An 11,456-nucleotide genomic window follows, 5' to 3' on the forward strand; every position below is an offset into this window, starting at 1 on the left:
TCTCAACAGTTGTTGCAACTCCAACAAATACCCAGTTGTTGTTGATTATTATCTATAGGCAGGACTCAAGCATGTGTCTCATTTTTTTCTCTTTTATCCTTATAGGAAAATAGTTTGTTTGTCTGTATTTCCTCAATTTTGTTATTTTTCAGTAGTGAACATTATTGCCTATGGCATTTATTCATTCAATAAGCACTACTGAGGACTTCTAGGCAGCAAAGGCATGGTGTGCCAGTGTGGATAAGGTTCAGTTGTCAGGAAGAGACACAAAATAGTGACTTAAACAAGATAAAAATGTATTTCCCTTTCCTCTAAAAGGCTGGGGATAGATTATCCAGGACTGGAATAATGGCTCTACTCCGCAAAATCCTCAGACGCCCGGAACTGCTTACCTTCCTGTGCATGGTCCCAATTCATGTCACCACTTCCCTATCCAATAGGGCTGCATAGGTCCGATCATCACACACACATTCCAGCTAGCGTGAAGGAGGAAGGCGAAGGACATGACTAGTTGTCTTTTATGGAAAGCTCCTGGAAGCTGTCGTGTGATACGGCTAGTTTTGTTTCATTGGTCAAAACTTGACCAAAATACATGGTTTCGAGGGTGACTCAGAAAAGTCATTTTTATTCTGAGCACCAATGTGCTCAACTAAAATGTGGGGGTTCCACAAAGATGTAAGAAAGGGGAATGGTTTGGGGAATAATGAACAACCTTTGGCATAGTACTTCAGGAATTCTTTATGTCAATTCAATTCAGCAAACATTAATTGGGCAACTATGATGTGCCAGGCACTGTCAAGGCAGTTGCTGGAGACGCCTTCCGTGGCGGGCCTTTCTCCTATCTCCTGCTCTCCCTCTGATGAGGAGATCACTTCCTCTTCTCCTTCTGATCTGATTTGGCTTTGCAGAGAGAGTTTTTAAAAACATCTTTTCTGCTAGCAATATTGCCTGCTGCTGAACTCTGAGGGGAAGTAATTCCATTTTACTGAACTGAAGCTCTGATTCTTTATGAGGAATCACCAAGCCCACAATTACCTCTAGGCCTTGAGTAGGAATCACCGATCAATATTAAATATCTCAGACCCAGAATCATAGAATCTTAAAGCTAGAATAGTCTCTGGGAGCACTGAGCCCAAAGCCCTGGTGATACACAGGAGGGCCCCCAGCCTCTCAGGCATGTCGAAGTTTGCCAGGGCTCCATGGAGCCTGGGGTCCTTGGCCCTCTCCAGTCCCCCTGGCAGAGAGACAAGCACGTGGTAGGATCCCAGGCCTCAGGCACATGTCACCAGGCAGAGCCCTGGGAGGTTGCAATGGAAGCTTCATCCTGTTCCTTAATCCCCAGGTGACCTGTCCCAGTTCTGCAGATGCCCGTTCCCAGCCCTGCTTGAGGCAAAACTCGGTTTGGATTTGTGTCCTCCTGGTCCCTGGGTCGCTCCCCTGCTCCTCCCCTCCCAGCCACTGCAGCACCTGCCCACCTGTTTCCCTGGGGTGGGCGGGGCCGGGGGGGGGGTGCAGGAGTCCCACACACTCGCAGACCTGTCCTCTGGAGGCCGCTGCAGGGAACGTGTTGCCCCAGAAGTAAACACTCCCAAGCCCTGAATGATGGGGTGAGGGTACAGAGAGGTGAGATCATCCCACTACTGATGCCATTGGACCTTGTACGCTGGTGACCTTTCTTGAGTGGGGTTGGGGGGAGGGCTGACATTAGGCCCTGGGACTGGGGATCAGCCCAGCACTGACACACCCGGGGAGGCAGTCTCGGGGTGCTCCAGCCTCTCCCCTGCGCCCTGCCAAGGGACGGGGTGCTAACTGCTGCTCACACTACCTTCCGCCTCCATTTCCCAGCAGAGAGGGCACAGGGGAGGGGGGAGGGGTGGGTGGCTCCCTGGTGGCACCACCCAGAGAGACCTGCTGTTCCCCACTGTCCCTTGCTGTCCCTTCCCCCCCCCCCCCGCTATCCCCCGCTATCCCCCTGCAGTCCCTCTGCTGTCCCCTGTTGTTCTCCTGCTGTCCCCCCCACTGTCCCCTGCTGTCCCCTTGCTGTTCCCCCGCTGTCCCCTGCTGATTCCCCCCACCCAGTCCTCCTTTGCCGGCAAGCCTGGCTCCTGTTCCCTCCCTGGCCCCTTTCCTATGGGACCCAGAGGACAAGCAGCATCCAGGGTCCGGGTCCCAGGTCCTCGGAATGGTGTCCCGTGGGGTCCGGGCCGGGAAGCAACGGCGGCAGGCCAGCCTCTGCACCCTCTGCCCAGCGCCCTCAGGAGCCCGGCTCCGGCCTGAATTCTCTGGCGCCGGAGCTGGAGCTGGGCGGCCAGCGTTGTCCCCCCTGGGCATGAGGGAGGATGTGTAGATGAGGCGGTGGAAAAGGTCGGGAGGTAAAGAGTAAGGGACCCCGCACTCCACCTGATACCACACAAGCCCCCTGCCTCCCCCCTGGGGAACGAGGCCATGCGCCCCGGTCTGGGTTCAGCTGACTCAGGGTCCTGCCGAGGCAGGTGCTTGGCCCGGGGCTGCGCTGGGGCAGGGCGGCAGCGCTTGGTTTGCAGCAGCCTTTAGTGCAGGCTGGGGGCGGGGGGGAGGGGATAAATGTTGCTACATGGGGGGGAGGGTCGTGCCTACTCTGGTCCCCAACGAGGCAGCAAAAGTGCTGATGTGCCAGCAGCCCCTTTTCTCTCACATGCTTTTTTGCTCATGTATCTGGCTCTCGTACGCATCAGAATCTGTCCCAGAAAATCTAATGGCAGGGAAAAGCACATTTTCAAGCCTGAAAAAGCAAGATGCTTCCCGGAAGTTATGACATCACTGCCTCTGACGATGGCACTGTGCTTTTGTGGTAAAGAAAAAGGATGGTTATTATTCGTGTGAGATACAGACTGGTGGGTGGCCAATTTCCTTGCGCGTCATCCCAAGTGGAAGGCCTAACTGCTTCTCTGCCCAGCTATTCTCGTTGAATTCATCTGCAAAAAATTGCTCTCAGAGTTTCCTACAGGAAAAAAATACCATATTATTTTATAAGAAGGGCAAACACAGGCCACAAATTCCCAGTCCCCTCAGTCTTGTTTTTTGGTTTTTTGTTTTTGTTTTTGTTTTTGTTTTTTCCCCTCAGTCTTGTTTACCACATGCTTCCCCATCCCGGGCCACCTGCCTGCCAGGGAAGAGCACCGTGTCCCATGCTCAGCTCTACAGGAAGGTTTCCTTCCTTTCCTGATTCCACACTCACTGACAGGTATTTTTTTAGGATACAGGTGAAAGAGAGATGAAGTGCATTTCTGGATCGCACTCCCCAACAAGTAGCTCCTAATCTAGTGCATTTTGAATGTGGTGTGAGTGACAGCATAGGTATGTCTACAAAAATACCCTCAGGTCACCAATAAACAGAGCCCAGGAAAATCCTAGAGCTGGAGGTCTCATTGGTCACCTGTCAGATCTATCCTTGAGGCCACAGGCATTGCCTCAGAGGGGTTCCCCCTGGAGCCTATACTCATTTCTTCTTCTGTTTCCCAATCCCTATAAGAAACTTCAAGATTTAAGGTCAGGGCAGGGACGTGGAGAGATGGAATTGGACTTGGTTAGTGAATCTTCACCTTAGGCTGAGAAATAAAGTGAAGGATCTATTTCAGTTCACCATCTTGCTTTCGGTTGCCCCATTGTCACCATGGAGTAGATATTATTTATCAGTTCTCTTAGGGAAAGAACAGGTGTTTATTCGGAAGCACATGTCCATAAGCTGCCAGCCCATATAGTGAAATAAGTCCCAGAAGGGGATGGCAAAACCGAAGCAAGACCAACAGGTACCTGTTTACTTTAGGGAAGGAAGGAGGTGGCTACGGAGAGATACAAGGAAAGGGGCCAGTGAAAGGGTGAGCCCCCTTTATGACCCCAAATCTCCAACAAAGTGGACTAAACTCCCCAAACGCTCAGGGTGCGTGGACTTTTGCTGGGAACAGCTGAAGAGGCTCCCTTTGCTTGGGGGCAGACACGTGCAGCACGTACAAATGTAGGAGTCAGACCCAGGGGGTCAGAGAGGAGGACTTCTATTCTGATGGGCCCTGGGATTGATGGTGGGAATGGACGTGGGTCTCAGCCAAACCAATTCAGCATAAGCTAATTTATGCTGCAGGGAGACTCCAGCGCACATCTGTGATCTACCACAAACAAGTGAGTTGGAATGAAAAGCCAAATCAGCCTGCATTTCCCTTTTTATGTTACTTGAGAATATCACCCATTTCAGAGCCATGGGCTGGTCTTTGAATGTGCTCATGCTTAAGGAGGAGTGTTCCATATTCCAGAGACAGCACCAGTTCCTTCCTCACCCGCGTGAATCAGGAAATGCACCCATCCCTCTCCATGGCAGATAAGAGTTCGAGCCCCATGTTGGATACAGTAATTACTTAAAAAAAAAAAAAAAAAAGTTGGGACGCCTGGGTGGCTCAGCGGTTGGGCACGTGCCTTCGGGATCCTGGGATCTGGGATCAAGTCCTGCATTGGGCTCCCTGTGGGGGTCCTGCTTCTCCCTTTGCCTGTGTCTCTACCTCTCTCTCTCTCTCTCTCTCTCTCTCTGTCATGAATAAATAAATAAATCTTAAAAAAAAAAAAAAGTCCCAGATGACTCTAGTGCAGACAGACATTGGTGAGCAGCTGCTGCAGGGAAGAAAAATACAGTCACTTGTGGCAGAGTCTAGGTTGCTATGGCCCATGGGCTTGTGCTGCTGCTGCTGTGTGCACCATGTCTTCCTTCTGTGCCCCCAAGTGTTGATCTCCTGACTCCTCAAAATGGATCTGCTTCATGGGATGGCTACAATAATTAGCCATTAACTTCAGATCTTGGCTTAATGAAGCCTTGGGGGGAACTACTGCCCAAAGGGAAAATAGCTCAGGAGGCCACTGAAGCAAGGCAGCAGGGGGAAGGACCCTCACCCTACTTTGTTTCGGGGAGCATCCCTTGCGGCACAGAGCAATCACGGGAGCTGGCAAGGAAGCCCAGGGCCCGGTGGACGGCACAGAGCCGGCAGGTAGGAGCCTGGACGGCAACACAGGATGCAGCCCTGGGGGCAGTGGCGGCTCTCTCCGTGGTGGGTCTGCAGAGCCTGCGGTGGATCCACCATAAATCACGGCAGAGAAATGCAGGTTAGCATAGCAGACGCTGCTCCCGCCCTAGCTGCCAGCAGGGCGTATGCTGGATCCCATGCCTGAAAAATGTAGGTGACAAATCATACACGGATCCAATCACATGAGCAGATGGTGTGGTCCCCTTGACATTCACACCTGGTGGCTGCTGAAACCCTAGAAAGAGAGTGTAATTAGAAAATAAACCACCTTGCTTCATATATTCATTTCTCTTGCCAAATGAGAAATTTCACCCTGAAGCAATGATTTTCTCTTCCATGAAGGTTGTCTGCTTGCCGGTGAGACAGTAGATGGTTTCTACTTTCACCTTAACGTGGAGGCTAACAGTTCTCTTAATATTGCCACCGCCTCCATGAGTGTGACTCTGATGTCCCCTGTGCGGAAGGGACTTACGCTTCGCAAAGCACCTTTCCATGGTGCCAGATCTACAGAGACCCAGAACTAGCTCGCCCTCTCCCTCTCTTCCTTCCTCCCACTTCCTGCTATGTGTTGAGTGGGCATCTCAGGGAGGAGAGACAGCTCCTGATACCGGGAGGTCACAGAGTATGGGCAGACAGACAGACGAACAAGCTGTTAGAGCCACAGTGATGAGTGCTGCAGGAGTGGTGAGGACGTGCGCTGTGATGCAGAGGCGGGGAGGCTGCTGGAAGCGGCAGTGCCCAGAGCGAGCCCTGGAAGCCACGCAGGAGTTTTATATACTAAGCCTAGAAGGTCTTTCCCATTCAGGGAGCTGTAAGCAGCACAGTGCTGGGGCACTTCGGAGAAGCAGCGTCTAGGCGGAGATGAAGACGGGCAGACAGGGGCTGCATCAGGAAAGGCTTTCTGTGTCCAGCCAAGGGGCTTGGCTTTCCCTCTTGTAGGAGCCCCTGCTAGGTCCTTCGCAGGGGAGCTTCCAGTGAGGTCCCTAAGGCAATGGTGAGGAGGAGGTCCTGGAGGAGGAAGCCATGGCTGATTGCCTGGGCAAGAAAGGCCTTGTTACGGGGCTTCTGGGTGGCTTAGTCAGTTGGGCTTCTGCCTTCAGCTCAGATCATGGTCTGGGGCCTGGGGATCAAGCCCCACGTAGGGCTTCCCACTTAGTGGGGAGTCTGCTTCTCCCTCTAACCCTCCCTCATCTTGTGCTTTCACTTTCTTTGTCGCTAATAAATGAATAAAATCTTTTTTAAAAAGAAGTGGAAGGTCTGGTTAGTAAATCATTTTGGCACTTGAACTAGTAGTGATTTTTGCAAACTTAAGTGCCCATCGTGGGTCAGTTCACTCACTATCTTTCAAGCTCCATTTGAAAAAAGATATTGGTGCCCTGGATAGATCTATTCAGTGAAGACAAAGGGGCTGTCCATCCAGCACTAAGGAGATGGTAGGACTGATGGAGCCCACCACCAATTCATTTCCAAACAATTGACAGGGAAAATACTTGCCACAATTAGACGGAGAAATGGTTAATATAGTCATAACTAAAAAAAAAACCAGAAAACTGACCTTTAAAAATCATGATAGAAAAGCAGGCAAAGGACGTGTGCGAACAAATCAAAATTTAAGATAAATAATACACAGAAGCACAAAGAACATAAAATAAATACACAAACCAATGCACATGAAAAATATTTAACAGTATTACTGGTCAAAGCCATGACCAATTAAACACTGAGAGTTACTGCTTTTCATGTATCAAATTGGTGATGTTTAAGAAGCTAACACACAACTCAGTACTGACAGGACTGGTGGTCTGGGCACCCTTCCCAAAATTGTGGGGGTGGGGCATGGAAGTTGGAAACTTTTCTGAAAGCAATTTAGACAATTAAACCCAAAGCCATAACAATGTCTTGCTCTATGATTTTACTTTCAGGAATCTATCTTAAGGAAATAATGAACGAGGCAGCAAAGATGTGTATGTACAAGAACACTGTTGTATTATTTCCGAGGAGCCTAAATCTTGGGTCAGGACTGGCCCAGTTCGATAAGCTTTGGTGTGTAGTGTAAGACAGACTGCTAAGCAACCACTAGAAATATATACTCCAAGATCTGGAAATGGTTGAGGAAAATGACCATGATGCAGTCTCACATAAATCAGTAGATTAAACCACAAAATCGGCATGATCTCAATTTCACTTTTTAAAATGAGTCAACAAAATTAAAAGGCAAACTACAGAATGAGAGAAGATATTTGCTAATGATATATCAGATAAAGGGCTAGTATCCAAAATCTATAAAGAACTTATCAAACTTAACACCCAAAACACAAAAAAATCCAGTCAATAAATGGTCAGAAGACATGAACAGATATTTCTCCAAAGAAGATGTACAAATGGCTAACGGACATGTGAAAAAATGCTCAACATCACTTGGAATCAGGGAAATACAAATAAAAACCACAATGAGATAACACCTTACACCACTCAAAATGGCTAAAATTAATGACACAGGAAATAATACGTGTTGGCAAGGATGCAGAGAAAGGGGAACCCTCTTAACACTGTTGGTGGGAATGCAAGCTGGAGCAGCCACTCTGGAGAATAGTAAGGAGGTTCCTCAAAAAGCTCAAAATAGAGCTACCCTACAACCCAGCAGTTTCACTACTAGGTTCTTAACCAAAGGATACAAACACAATAATTCGAAGGGGTACATGCACCCCAATGTTTATAGCAGCAATGTCCACAATAGCCAAAATATGGCAAGAGACCAGATGTCCATCAACGGATGAATGGATAAAGAAGATGTGCGATATATATTTGTAATGGAATATTACTCAACCATCAAAAAGAATGAAATCTTGCCATTTGCAATAATGTGGATGGAACTAGAGGGCTGCTAAGTGAAATAAGTCAGTCAGAGAAAGACAAATATCATATGATTTAACTCATATGTGGAATTTCAGAAACAAAATAGATGAACATAGAGGAAGGAAAGGAGAAATAAGATAAAAACAGAGAAGGAGGCAAACCATAAGAGACTCTTAACTATAGAAAACAAACTGAGGGTTGCTGGGAGGGGAGGGGAGTGGGGAGAATGGGGTAACTGGGTGATGGGCATTAAGGAGGGCATGTGATGTGATGAGCAATTGATGAATCACCAAATTCTATCCCTGAAACTAGTAATACACTATATGTTAACTAAATTGAATTTAAATTGAAAAAAAATAAAATGAGTATACACTTTAATAAATGTTGGAAGGACATGCATCTAAGAGAGGAAGTTATGGGCATTTCTTTTAATGTAATTTCTCTGTTTCCCTGTATTTTGCAATTTTCTACAGTAAATATTACCTTTTGACCAATTTTTAAAAATTAGTCTACAAAGCGACATGGTCCCTACAAGTACAGCAGGTTGGTGTTGGCATCAGCTGTGGTCGAGGCAGATGGAGTAGCAGGTGGCCCTTTGTTGGCCAGGTGCTTGGAGTCCTCGGTGTCACTGTGTCATCGGTCCCTGTGGAGGGCCTACGTGTGGAAGTGCCTGTGACCATGTAAATAAACCCCACCAAACCCAAACATATATCTCCCTATCTTGGCAGCCTACCAGCCAGATCCCAAATTACCTGTAGCCACCCCTACACCATGTGAAGGGAAGCACATTGGAGAGAAAGTTGTAGTTAAATTACTTTTATGAATTGTACTCAAACCGAGGACTTTCTAAAAGCATTGTTAGAGTCTCTCTCAGAATCTTGATAGGGATCAAGGCAAGTGAGGGTCCCTGACACTTGAGCTTAATTAGCTTAATTAGATTTACTATGAACTCAGCTTCTTAGTGGTTAGTATTTGTTGAATTGAGAAAAGGGTGTTGTAATATTGTAATTTATAATAAGAAACATATAGTTGGTCTTTGCCCTGTTTCTGGCACAGAGCTTCCAAAACCCTTGGAATTTCCTGAGCAATAGGAGCAAAAGGAGCTTTTGTTATAATACTTGATCTCTTGTCCTCAGTTCTTAAAACTCAGATCCCTGAAGGTGAGTTGGGTGTCTTATTATTCATATAGCTGGGTTTATGGTAATGAAGTGACTTTTGAAATGCACCTAAGGATGGAAGCTGGTTGCCAGGGAAACCACCTGGTGAATACAGAGTTGGAAACAGTCCCAGCCCTTGACTTCCGGGAAAGGGAGAGGGTCTAGAGATGGAGTTCAATCACTAATGGCCAATGATTTAATCAAGCATGGCTTTGTAATGAAGTCTCTATAAAAACCCAAAAGGATAGAGTTTTGACAGCCTCCAGGTTGGTGAACAAATGGAGATTTGGGGAGAGTGGCATGCTCAGAGCCAGCATGGGATCTCCTCACCCTTGCCCAATACCTCGCCTTATACATTTCTTCCATCTGGCTGTTCTTGAGTTATATCCTTTTATAATAAATTGGTGATCTGGTAAGTAAGACATTTTTCTGATTTCTGTGAGCTGCTCTAGTAAATTAATCAAACCCAAGGAGTGGAGTCGTTGGAACCTCTGATCTATAGCTAGTTGGTTAGAGGCACAGGGAACTAAGCATCTGGGCTTGTGAAGTAGGGGGAGTCTTGTAGAACTGAACCCTTAGATATCTGACAACCTCTCCAGGAAGATTGATTCAGAATTGAGTTGAATTGTAGGACACCCAGGAGGTGTCTGAGAATTGCTTATTGGTGGTGTGAGGGAAAACCATACACAGGTTGGGATTGGTATTCGAATATCAGACATGAATCCAGCCCTGAGGAAGTCAGGTTCTAGTTTACAGCCCCAGCCTGCAGGATACAGGGCATCTTGTCCCAAGCTAGATTCTCAAGCCTTCCAGGGCATCAGATGAGCAGCAGGGATCCTGGAGCTCACTTCAGAGTCAGGAAAAATCTGAGTTACTTAGGAAGTTGAACACTACTCACAAGAAGTCCTTGGAGTCACTGGTCTGAGTGAGTCTTTCTCCAGGGTGAGTCCTCACACTTCAACCTGAAAACTTGGGCCATGGGCTTGAGGCTAGGGGCTGCTGTTGAGAGCAGAACCTTAGTTCCTACTTTCCCAACCAGTGGCAGTTAGAAGGGGAGGTGGGGGTTGTGGCACATTTGTTCAAAGGATCTACTGGAGTCCGAAGGCTCAGATTCCTGAGCTCTGAGTGGAAACCAGAGCCCTGTTGGGTTCTTGGTTGGGAAGGGCAGACACAAAAGAGAGGTATTTTCCTGGACTCCTGGGGTGGGTGTAGGAACCAAGGTCGTTAAGTAGATGGCCATCTTGATTTCAATTGTATTTGGGGCAGAGGGGCGGGTTGGGGAAGGGGGAGATTGGGGTCACCTAAGAGACAAAGACCATGCAATTTGCTTCATGTATGGCTACCTCTTGAGCAAGAGGCTTTGTCTGCTCTGCTGGCAGGAAAGCATTCAAGCACTCATTTAGAAATCAACACCCTACCCCCAGCAAGTGCATACTTGCCCCCAAGTGGGATCTATATAGTTCTCTGCTGACCAGAGAACTTCCCCCAGCCTTGTGCTCACCCAGCATGGCTCCCACATTACTCAGGCAGCGAGAGGGACAGCGCACCCCTTTCAGCACATAGGTGGCCCTGTAGACAGTAGAGGCTTGCTCCCTCCCCATGTTATTCTTGCACTCACCTCTTGCAGGACTGGGGGGCCGGGGCTAGAACCTGGCTCTGCTATCCAGTTGGGCCTTGCCCTCCACTCCCCACCTCTGGGGATGTAGTCAGTGATAGAAAGTGATGAGGCCACCACCAGTGTTGTGGTGTTAGGTGGGTCACGTCAATACTTACAGCAGCCTCCTGCTCAGCACACAGGCCCAGGAGTGCAGAGTGCTCAGTGGATGGTTGATCAGTCATAATCTTTGATACTTTAGACCTCTGAAGTGCACGGCGTGTCTATTTCAGACCCAGCCCTGGATGCTTCACCTGCTGCGTGTGTTTAGGGTAAGGATTTTTGTAGTTGGAATCAATTCTGCTGGCCACTCTTCAGATAATTCCCCAACCAAGTCCACTTCTGTTTCTCTCAAGAACGCAAATCTGGACCTTCAGCCTCACCCACGAGAAGGTGCTGAGCCTGACCTCGCAGTCAAGACCCCTGGAGAAGATCAAGCTGAACACAGCATCAAGTCAGAAAGCCACAAAAGGGCTTCGACCTTTTTCAAATAAACTGGGCCATCAGCTTCTTTAGGAACTAAGTCTTCTATTCTTTTCAGTACCTCAGTCCTTTACAGATCTTCCCAAACTAGTTCCCTAAATTCCCAGAAATTTTCTAGCCAAGTGCTGACCATTGCTGTTAGAAAAGCCCAAATCTAACTCCAAACGAGAGTGCATCTAAAAATCCCTGGTTCTGTAATGGGCTTGGTTCAGTGTTTTCACTTCACGCAGAGCCAACTGCTGAAGAACTTTAAAAAATTCT

General features: G+C 48.0%; 1 long non-coding RNA gene across 1 annotated transcript; it reads left to right on the top strand.

Moving 5' to 3' along the window:
- Positions 1-9,170: 9,170 nt before the first annotated feature.
- Positions 9,171-11,221, top strand: LOC112660909 (uncharacterized). Its single transcript, XR_003137307.3, has 3 exons — positions 9,171-9,470; positions 10,946-10,984; positions 11,069-11,221. It is a non-coding gene; the product is annotated as an uncharacterized LOC112660909 (long non-coding RNA).
- Positions 11,222-11,456: the final 235 nt, after the last annotated feature.

Source organism: Canis lupus, chromosome 4 (assembly GCF_003254725.2).
Source record: "Canis lupus dingo isolate Sandy chromosome 4, ASM325472v2, whole genome shotgun sequence".
NCBI classification, from domain to species: Eukaryota; Metazoa; Chordata; class Mammalia; order Carnivora; family Canidae; genus Canis; species Canis lupus.